The sequence below is a fragment of the Lissotriton vulgaris genome, chromosome 11 (genome assembly GCF_964263255.1).
Source record: "Lissotriton vulgaris chromosome 11, aLisVul1.2, whole genome shotgun sequence".
NCBI classification, from domain to species: Eukaryota; Metazoa; Chordata; class Amphibia; order Caudata; family Salamandridae; genus Lissotriton; species Lissotriton vulgaris.
In genome coordinates, this window is record NC_141699.1 from 1,092,514,952 (window position 1) to 1,092,523,507 (window position 8,556).

Here is an 8,556-nt window from a genome sequence, read left to right on the forward strand (position 1 = left end):
CCTCATTATGATTGTGTCAAAATATTGTTATCATTTCCCCACTTTCAGAATTCTTGGTATTGTGGGTTTGAGCTCTTTCAGATTGGTGAAATATTGATAAAATAAGTTTTGGGAGAATAACAAGCAAGCATCACCCTAACTTTGGCAATTTCCATCTTTTTCCCAGTATTCAATCTGAAGATTATCATAGCTATTGCTAGTGAATTTCTATTCTTGAATGTTACTGACCAGTAGTGTGGCTGAGAATTTAACATTTCTGAAGGGTATGCAATTTCCGTACTCTGCCCTACCGAAATTAATTTGTCACTTGTATTGAGGATTTTACTGCAGACTCAGTTTTATGTCAAAGTATACTACAGCTAAGAAGCAATGGATGCCCCTTTGCTGTTTAATTCTCTATTGATATTTGCAAAGTCACGATCGACAGGGCCGTATTTCTTTTTGATGCAGTGGATGTCTCTCAATCACCAAAATATTATTTAGGCCCTTGATTCAACAAAATGTACAAGTATTAAAAAAAATATGAAATGTACAAGCACAAGATTTTTAACATATGATATACAAATGAAATGGATGGTGGAAAGAAAAAAACAGAAGGAACAGAAAAAGTAAAAAACACTTTAGAATATCAACAACATTTTTAGGAATTATTTAAAGAGCAACAAACAAATAATATAAACAAATAAAAATACCTGTTGTTGAAGTTGAGATGATTGTACTTGCTGATTCTACTGTGGATGTTCCTGTGTAAGTAGGTAGTGTTGTTTCTTGTTACAGGGGAAAAATCACAAGTTATTAAAAAAGGGAATGAACTGAATCGCTAATCTGAATCTGATATAAGTAATGGTTAAGATACTATGTACCAGATTTAGGAGCTCTTACGTTGGTCATGATAATTAGTGTCATTTTAGTTTTTTCAGAATTCCTACTAATAAGGGTTTCACATCTTTAAGAGTGCTGAAATATTTAAAATGTATGTTTTTGGGGAATTACATGCAGGGAATAGAATTACTGTGAAAATTCCAAAATGTAATCTCTGTATTCTGCCTGTAAACTGTTCCAGTTTACAGCTAGTAATTCCTCTAGGTGAAGTGCAACAAATGAGAGGTATTCCTGCTAAATGTACAATTCTCCATGCCACATAAATTTAGTTTCACAGTATTTTAAACTAACAGGTCAATCCCAGTGATGATTTTGTGGTGGATTCAGATTGACAAGTAAGCAGTCTTTAGTCAAAAAGAAGCACATGCTCTATATGAACAATTAAGGCCTGATTGTCAAAGGCAACCTTACACTTTTGAGTAAGTTTCTGATTTTTTCAAATTCATAAAAATTAATTTAAAAGTAGTATATTTATGACTACCTACCCTTCAATGAGCAGAGTCTCCATGACCTGAGTGGAAACTTTACAGTCATGAAGATTCTACTTGTAAAATTCCTTTGCGAATTGCAGAAGATCATAAACTTGCACAAAAGTGTAAAATTACCTTTGTGAATTAGGCCCTCTGTGTCCTTTTATCTTATATACTTAGCTTTGGCTGGAGAGAATATTCCATGTGTTACATTGGTTCTCCAACATGTACCAAAAGCTTGTTGAGGCCCTTTTTTTCAACAGTGAAAACAATTACTTATTCAAAAATATAATCCAAAAAAATGAGACGTCAAGAGACAAAACGAGATGAAGAAGAAATATAAAGAACATAGAAAAGAATAGAATACAAAAGAAAGGAAAAATTCTTTTTAAAGACACATGATGAAATAAACGATGTATGGGAGTCACACGGAAAAAAGCAATAAAGACAAATTATGAAACGAAAAGATTACCTGCATTTGAAGTTGGTGTGCTTGTTTTTTCAGATGTCACCGTGGCAGTTTCCATAGAAGTAGGATTTGTTGTTTCTTGTTACAGGAGAAGAAACGTTTGCCATTAATATTCTGAATGGCCTAATGTAGTAACCTCAAATTGATATTAGCGATTCTTACAGGAAGAGGGAGAAGACTTAGGTCCTGATTATGATTGTGTCAAAATATTGTTATCATTTCCCCACTTTCAGAATTCTTGTTATAGTGGGTTTCAGCTCTTTCAGATTGGTGAAATAATGATAAAATAAGTTTTTGGAGAATAACAAGCATGCATCACCCTAACTTTGGCAATTTCCATCTTTTTCCCAGTATTCAATCTGAAGATTATCATAGCTATTGCTAGTGAATTTCTATTCTTGAATGTTACTGACCAGTAGTGTGGCTGACAATTTTACATTTCTGATGGGTATGCAATTTCCGTACTCTGCCCTACCGAAATTAATTTGTCACTTGTATTGAGGATTTTACTGTAGACTCAGTTTTATATCTAAGTATACTACAGCTAAGAAGCAATGGATGCCCCTTTGCTGTTTAATTCTCTATTGATATTTGCAAAGTCACGATCGACAGGGCCGTATTTCTTTTTGATGCAGTGGATGTCTCTCAATCACCAAAATATTATTTAGGCCCTTGATTCAACAAAATGTACAAGTATTAATAAAAATATGAAATGTACAAGCACAAGATTTTTAACATATGATATACAAATGAAATGGATGGTGGAAAGAAAAAAACAGAAGGAACAGAAAAAGTAAAAAACACATGAGAATATCAACAACATTTTTAGGAATTACTTAAAGAGCAACAAACAAAAAATATAAACAAAAAAAAATACCTGCTGTTGAAGTTGAGATGATTGTACTTGCTGATTCCACTGTGGGTGTTCCTGTGTAAGTAGGTAGTGTTGTTTCTTGTTACAGGGGAAAAATCACAAGTTATTAAAAAAGGAAATTAACTGAATCACTAATCTGAATCTGATATAAGTAATGGTTAAGATACTATGTACCAGATTTAGGAGCTCATACGTTGGTCATGATAATTATTGTAATTTTAGTTTTTTCAGAATTCCTACTAATAAGGGTTTCAAATCTTTAAGAGTGCTGAAATATTTAAAATGTATGTTTTTGGGGAATAACATGCAGGGAATAGAATTACTGTGAAAATTCCAAAATGTAATCTCTGTATTCTGTCTGTAAACTGTTCCAGCTTACAGCTAGTAATTCCTCTAGGTGAAGTGCAACAAATGAGAGGTATTCCTGCTAAATGTACAATTCTCCATGCCACATAAATTTAGTTTCACCGTATTTTAAACTAACAGGTCAATCCCAGTGATGATTTTGTGGTGGATTCAGATTGACAAGTAAGCAGTCTTTAGTCAAAAAGAAGCACATGCTCTATATGAACAATTAAGGCCTGATTGTCAAAGGCAACCTTACACTTTTGAGTAAGTTTCTGATTTTTTCAAATTCATAAAAATTAATTTAAAAGTAGTATATTTATGACTACCTACCCTTCAATGAGCAGAGTCTCCATGACCTGTGTGGAAACTTTACAGTCATGAAGATACTACTTGTAAAATTCCTTTGTGAATTGCAGAAGATCATAAACTTGCACAAAAGTGTAAAATTACCTTTGTGAATTAGGCCCTCTGTGTCCTTTTATCTTATATACTTAGCTTTGGCTGGAGAGAATATTCCATGTGTTACAGTGGTTGTCCAACATGTACCAAAAGCTTGTTAAGGCCCTTTGTTTGAACAGTGAAAACAATTACTTATTCAAAAATATAATCCAAAAAAATGAGACGTCAAGAGACAAAACGAGATGAAGAAGAAATATAAAGAACATCGAAAAGAATAGAATACAAAAGAAAGGAAAAATTCTTTTTAAAGACACATGAGGAAATAAACGATGTATGGGAGTCGCACGGAAAAAAGCAATAAAGACAACTTATGAAACGAAAAGATTACCTGCATTTGAAGTTGGTGTGCTTGTTTTTTCAGATGTCATGGTGGCAGTTTCCATAGAGGTAGGATTTGTTGTTTCTTGTTACAGGAGAAGAAACGTTTGCCATTAATATTCTGAATGACCTAATGTAGTAACCTCAAATTGATATTAGCGATTCTTACAGGAAGAGGGAGCAGATTAGGTCCTCATTATGATTGTGTCAAAATATTGTTATCATTTCCCCACTTTCAGAATTCTTGGTATTGTGGGTTTGAGCTCTTTCAGATTGGTGAAATATTGATAAAATAAGTTTTGGGAGAATAACAAGCAAGCATCACCCTAACTTTGGCAATTTCCATCTTTTTCCCAGTATTCAATCTGAAGATTATCATAGCTATTGCTAGTGAATTTCTATTCTTGAATGTTACTGACCAGTAGTGTGGCTGAGAATTTAACATTTCTGAAGGGTATGCAATTTCCGTACTCTGCCCTACCGAAATTAATTTGTCACTTGTATTGAGGATTTTACTGCAGACTCAGTTTTATGTCAAAGTATACTACAGCTAAGAAGCAATGGATGCCCCTTTGCTGTTTAATTCTCAATTGATATTTGCAAAGTCACGATCGACAGGGCCGTATTTCTTTTTGAGGCAGTGGATGTCTCTCAATCACCAAAATATTATTTAGGCCCTTGATTCAACAAAATGTACAAGTATTAAAAAAAATATAAAATGTACAAGCACAAGATTTTTAACATATGATATACAAATGAAATGGATGGTGGAAAGAAAAAAACAGAAGGAACAGAAAAAGTAAAAAACACATTAGAATATCAACAACATTTTTAGGAATTATTTAAAGAGCAACAAACAAATAATATAAACAAATAAAAATACCTGCTGTTGAAGTTGAGATGATTGTACTTGCTGATTCTACTGTGGATGTTCCTGTGTAAGTAGGTAGTGTTGTTTCTTGTTACAGGGGAAAAATCACAAGTTATTAAAAAAGGGAATGAACTGAATCACTAATCTGAATCTGATATAAGTAATGGTTAAGATACTATGTACCAGATTTAGGAGCTCTTAAGTTGGTCATGATAATTACTGTAATTTTAGTTTTTTCAGAATTCCTACTAATAAGGGTTTCACATCTTTAAGAGTGCTGAAATATTTAAAATGTATGTTTTTGGGGAATTACATGCAGGTAATAGAATTACTGTGAAAATTCCAAAATGTAATCTCTGTATTCTGCCTGTAAACTGTTCCAGTTTACAGCTAGTAATTCCTCTAGGTGAAGTGCAACAAATGAGAGGTATTCCTGCTAAATGTACAATTCTCCATGCCACATAAATTTAGTTTCACAGTATTTTAAACTAACAGGTCAATCCCAGTGATGATTTTGTGGTGGATTCAGATTGACAAGTAAGCAGTCTTTAGTCAAAAAGAAGCACATGATCTATATGAACAATTAAGGCCTGATTGTCAAAGGCAACCTTACACTTTTGAGTAAGTTTCTGATTTTTTCAAATTCATAACAATTAATTTAACCACATCGCTGCTGTGCATTTTCCCCTCCTGTGCTGATTTTGGAGGATTCCCATTGTTCATGACGAGCTCAGCCCGTCATCGGCACAGCTCCACTGTGCCTCATGACGAGCTGAGCTCGTCATGAGCATGGAAAGGCTTAAAAGTAGTATATTTATGACTACCTACTCTTCAATGAGCAGAGTCTCCATGACCTGAGTGGAAACTTTACAGTCATGAAGATTCTACTTGTAAAATTCCTTTGCGAATTGCAGAAGATCATAAACTTGCACAAAAGTGTAAAATTACCTTTGTGAATTAGGCCCGCTGTGTCCTTTTATCTTATATACTTAGCTTTGGCTGGAGAGAATATTCCATGTGTTACATTGGTTGTCCAACATGTATCAAAAGCTTGTTAAGGCCCTTTGTTTGAACAGTGAAAACAATTACTTATTCAAAAATATAATCCAAAAAAATGAGACGTCAAGAGACAAAACGAGATGAAGAAGAAATATAAAGAACATAGAAAAGAATAGAATACAAAAGAAAGGAAAAATTCTTTTTAAAGACACATGATGAAATAAACGATGTATGGGAGTCGCACGAAAAAAGCAATAAAGACAAATTATGAAATGAAAAGATTACCTGCATGTGAAGTTGGTGTGCTTGTTTTTTCAGATGTCACCGTGGCAGTTTCCATAGAAGTAGGATTTGTTGTTTCTTGTTACAGGAGAAGAAACGTTTGCCATTAATATTCTGAATGACCTAATGTAGTAACCTCAAATTGATATTAGCGATTCTTACAGGAAGAGGGAGCAGATTAGGTCCTCATTATGATTGTGTCAAAATGTTGTTATCATTTCCCCACTTTCAGAATTCTTGTTATTGTGGGTTTCAGCTCTTTCAGATTGGTGAAATAATGATAAAACATGTTTTGGGAGAATAACAAGCAAGCATCACCGTAACTTTGGCAATTTCCATCTTTTTCCCAGTATTCAATCTGAAGATTATCATAGCTATTGCTAGTGAATTTCTATTCTTGAATGTTACTGACCAGTAGTGTGGCTGACAATTTAACATTTCTGATGGGTATGCAATTTCCGTACTCTGCCCTACCGAAATTAATTTGTCACTTGTATTGAGGATTTTACTGTAGACTCAGTTTTATGTCGAAGTATACTACAGCTAAGAAGCAATGGATGCCCCTTTGCTGTTTAATTCTCTATTGATATTTGTAAAGTCACGATCGACAGGGCCGTATTTCTTTTTGATGCAGTGGATGTCTCTCAATCACCAAAATATTATTTAGGCCCTTGATTCAACAAAATGTACCAGTATTAAAAAAAATATGAAATGTACAAGCACAAGATTTTTAACATATGATATACAAATAAAATGGATGGTGGAAAGAAAAAAACAGAAGGAACAGAAAAAGTAAAAAACACATGAGAATATCAACAACATTTTTAGGAATTATTTAAAGAGCAACATACAAAAAATATAAACAAATACAAATACCTGCTGTTGAAGTTGAGATGATTGTACTTGCTGATTCCACTGTGGGTGTTCCTGTGTAAGTAGGTAGTGTTGTTTCTTGTTACAGGGGAAAAATCACAAGTCATTAAAAAAGGGAATGAACTGAATCACTAATCTGAAACTGATATAAGTAATGGTTAAGATACTATGTACCAAATTTAGGAGCTCATACGTTGGTCATGATAATTACTGTAATTTTAGTTTTTTCTGAATTCCTACTAATAAGGGTTTCAAATCTTTAAGAGTGCTGAAATATTTAAAATGTTTGTTTTTGGGGAATAACATGCAGGGAATAGAATTACTGTGAAAATTCCAAAATGTAATCTCTGTATTCTGCCTGTAAACTGTTCCAGCTTACAGCTAGTAATTCCTCTAGGTGAAGTGCAACAAATGAGAGGTATTCCTGCTAAATGTACAATTCTTCATGCCACATAAATTTAGATTCACAGTATTTTCAACTAACAGGTCAATCCCAGTGATGATTTTGTGGTGGATCCAGATTGACAAGTAAGCAGTCTTTAGTCAAAAAGAAGCACATGCTCTATATAAACAATTAAGGCCTGATTGTCAAAGGCAACCTTACACTTTTGAGTAAGTTTATGATTTTTTCAAATTCATAAAAATTTGTTTAAAAGTAGTATATTTATGACTACCTACCCTTCAATGAGCAAAGTCTCCATGACCTGTGTGGAAACTTTACAGTCATGAAGATACTACTTGTAAAATTCCTTTGTGAATTGCAGGTGATCATAAACTTGCACAAAAGTGTAAAATTACCTTTGTGAATTAGGCCCTCTGTGTCCTTTTATCTTATATACTTAGCTTTGGCTGGAGAGAATATTCCATCTGTTACATTGGTTGTCCAACATGTACCAAAAGCTTGTTAAGGCCCTTTGTTTGAACAGTGAAAACAATTACTTATTCATAAATATAATCCAAAAAAATGAGACATCAAGAGACAAAATGAGATGAAATAGAAATATAAAGAACATAGGAAAGAATAGAATACAAAAGAAAGGAAAATTTCTTTTTAAAGACACATGATGAAATAAACGATGAATGGGAGTCGCACGAAAAAAAACAATAAAGACAAATTATGAAACGAAAAGATTACCTGCATTTGGAAAGGGGAGGCCACTCGGTCCCCCCGAACGTATGGTTGGGTGCCCTGATCCCCCGGGAAACCATTGTGGGCGGGGGGCGTGACCCGGCTGGTATGCCCAAAGCGGCGTGGCCGGAGCACGCCCCTCCCGCCCAAAAGAGGTTGTCCTAGACACCCGCCCGGAAGTCTGTGCACGGATGGGCGTGCTTGAGGCGGGTCCCCGCCCTCCCGCAGCTAGATAAATAGTGCGGGAATCCAACAAAGCTTCCTCTTGTTCCTGTGCTCTGAAGGCTGCACCACTCGTCGCTCGTGAGCCCTCAAGGGAACAAGCTGCACTTTTTTGAGAACTTGTAATCCTTGTCTTTCTCTTTCAGTTACCAAGGCGTGTTGGGAGATCAAGTCACCTTTGCAAGTCAAGTCGGACGGATTGATCGAGGACATGCCTGGCAGGAAATCCGGAAAGAGCTCCGAGATGGAAAGGATGCTGCGCACGTTGGTGAACCAAGTGGCGGTGATGGACCGGAAGTTGGGTAAAGTAGACCGGCTTGATCGTGGCCTAGTGGCCATCAGGAAACAGGTGGAGGCCCA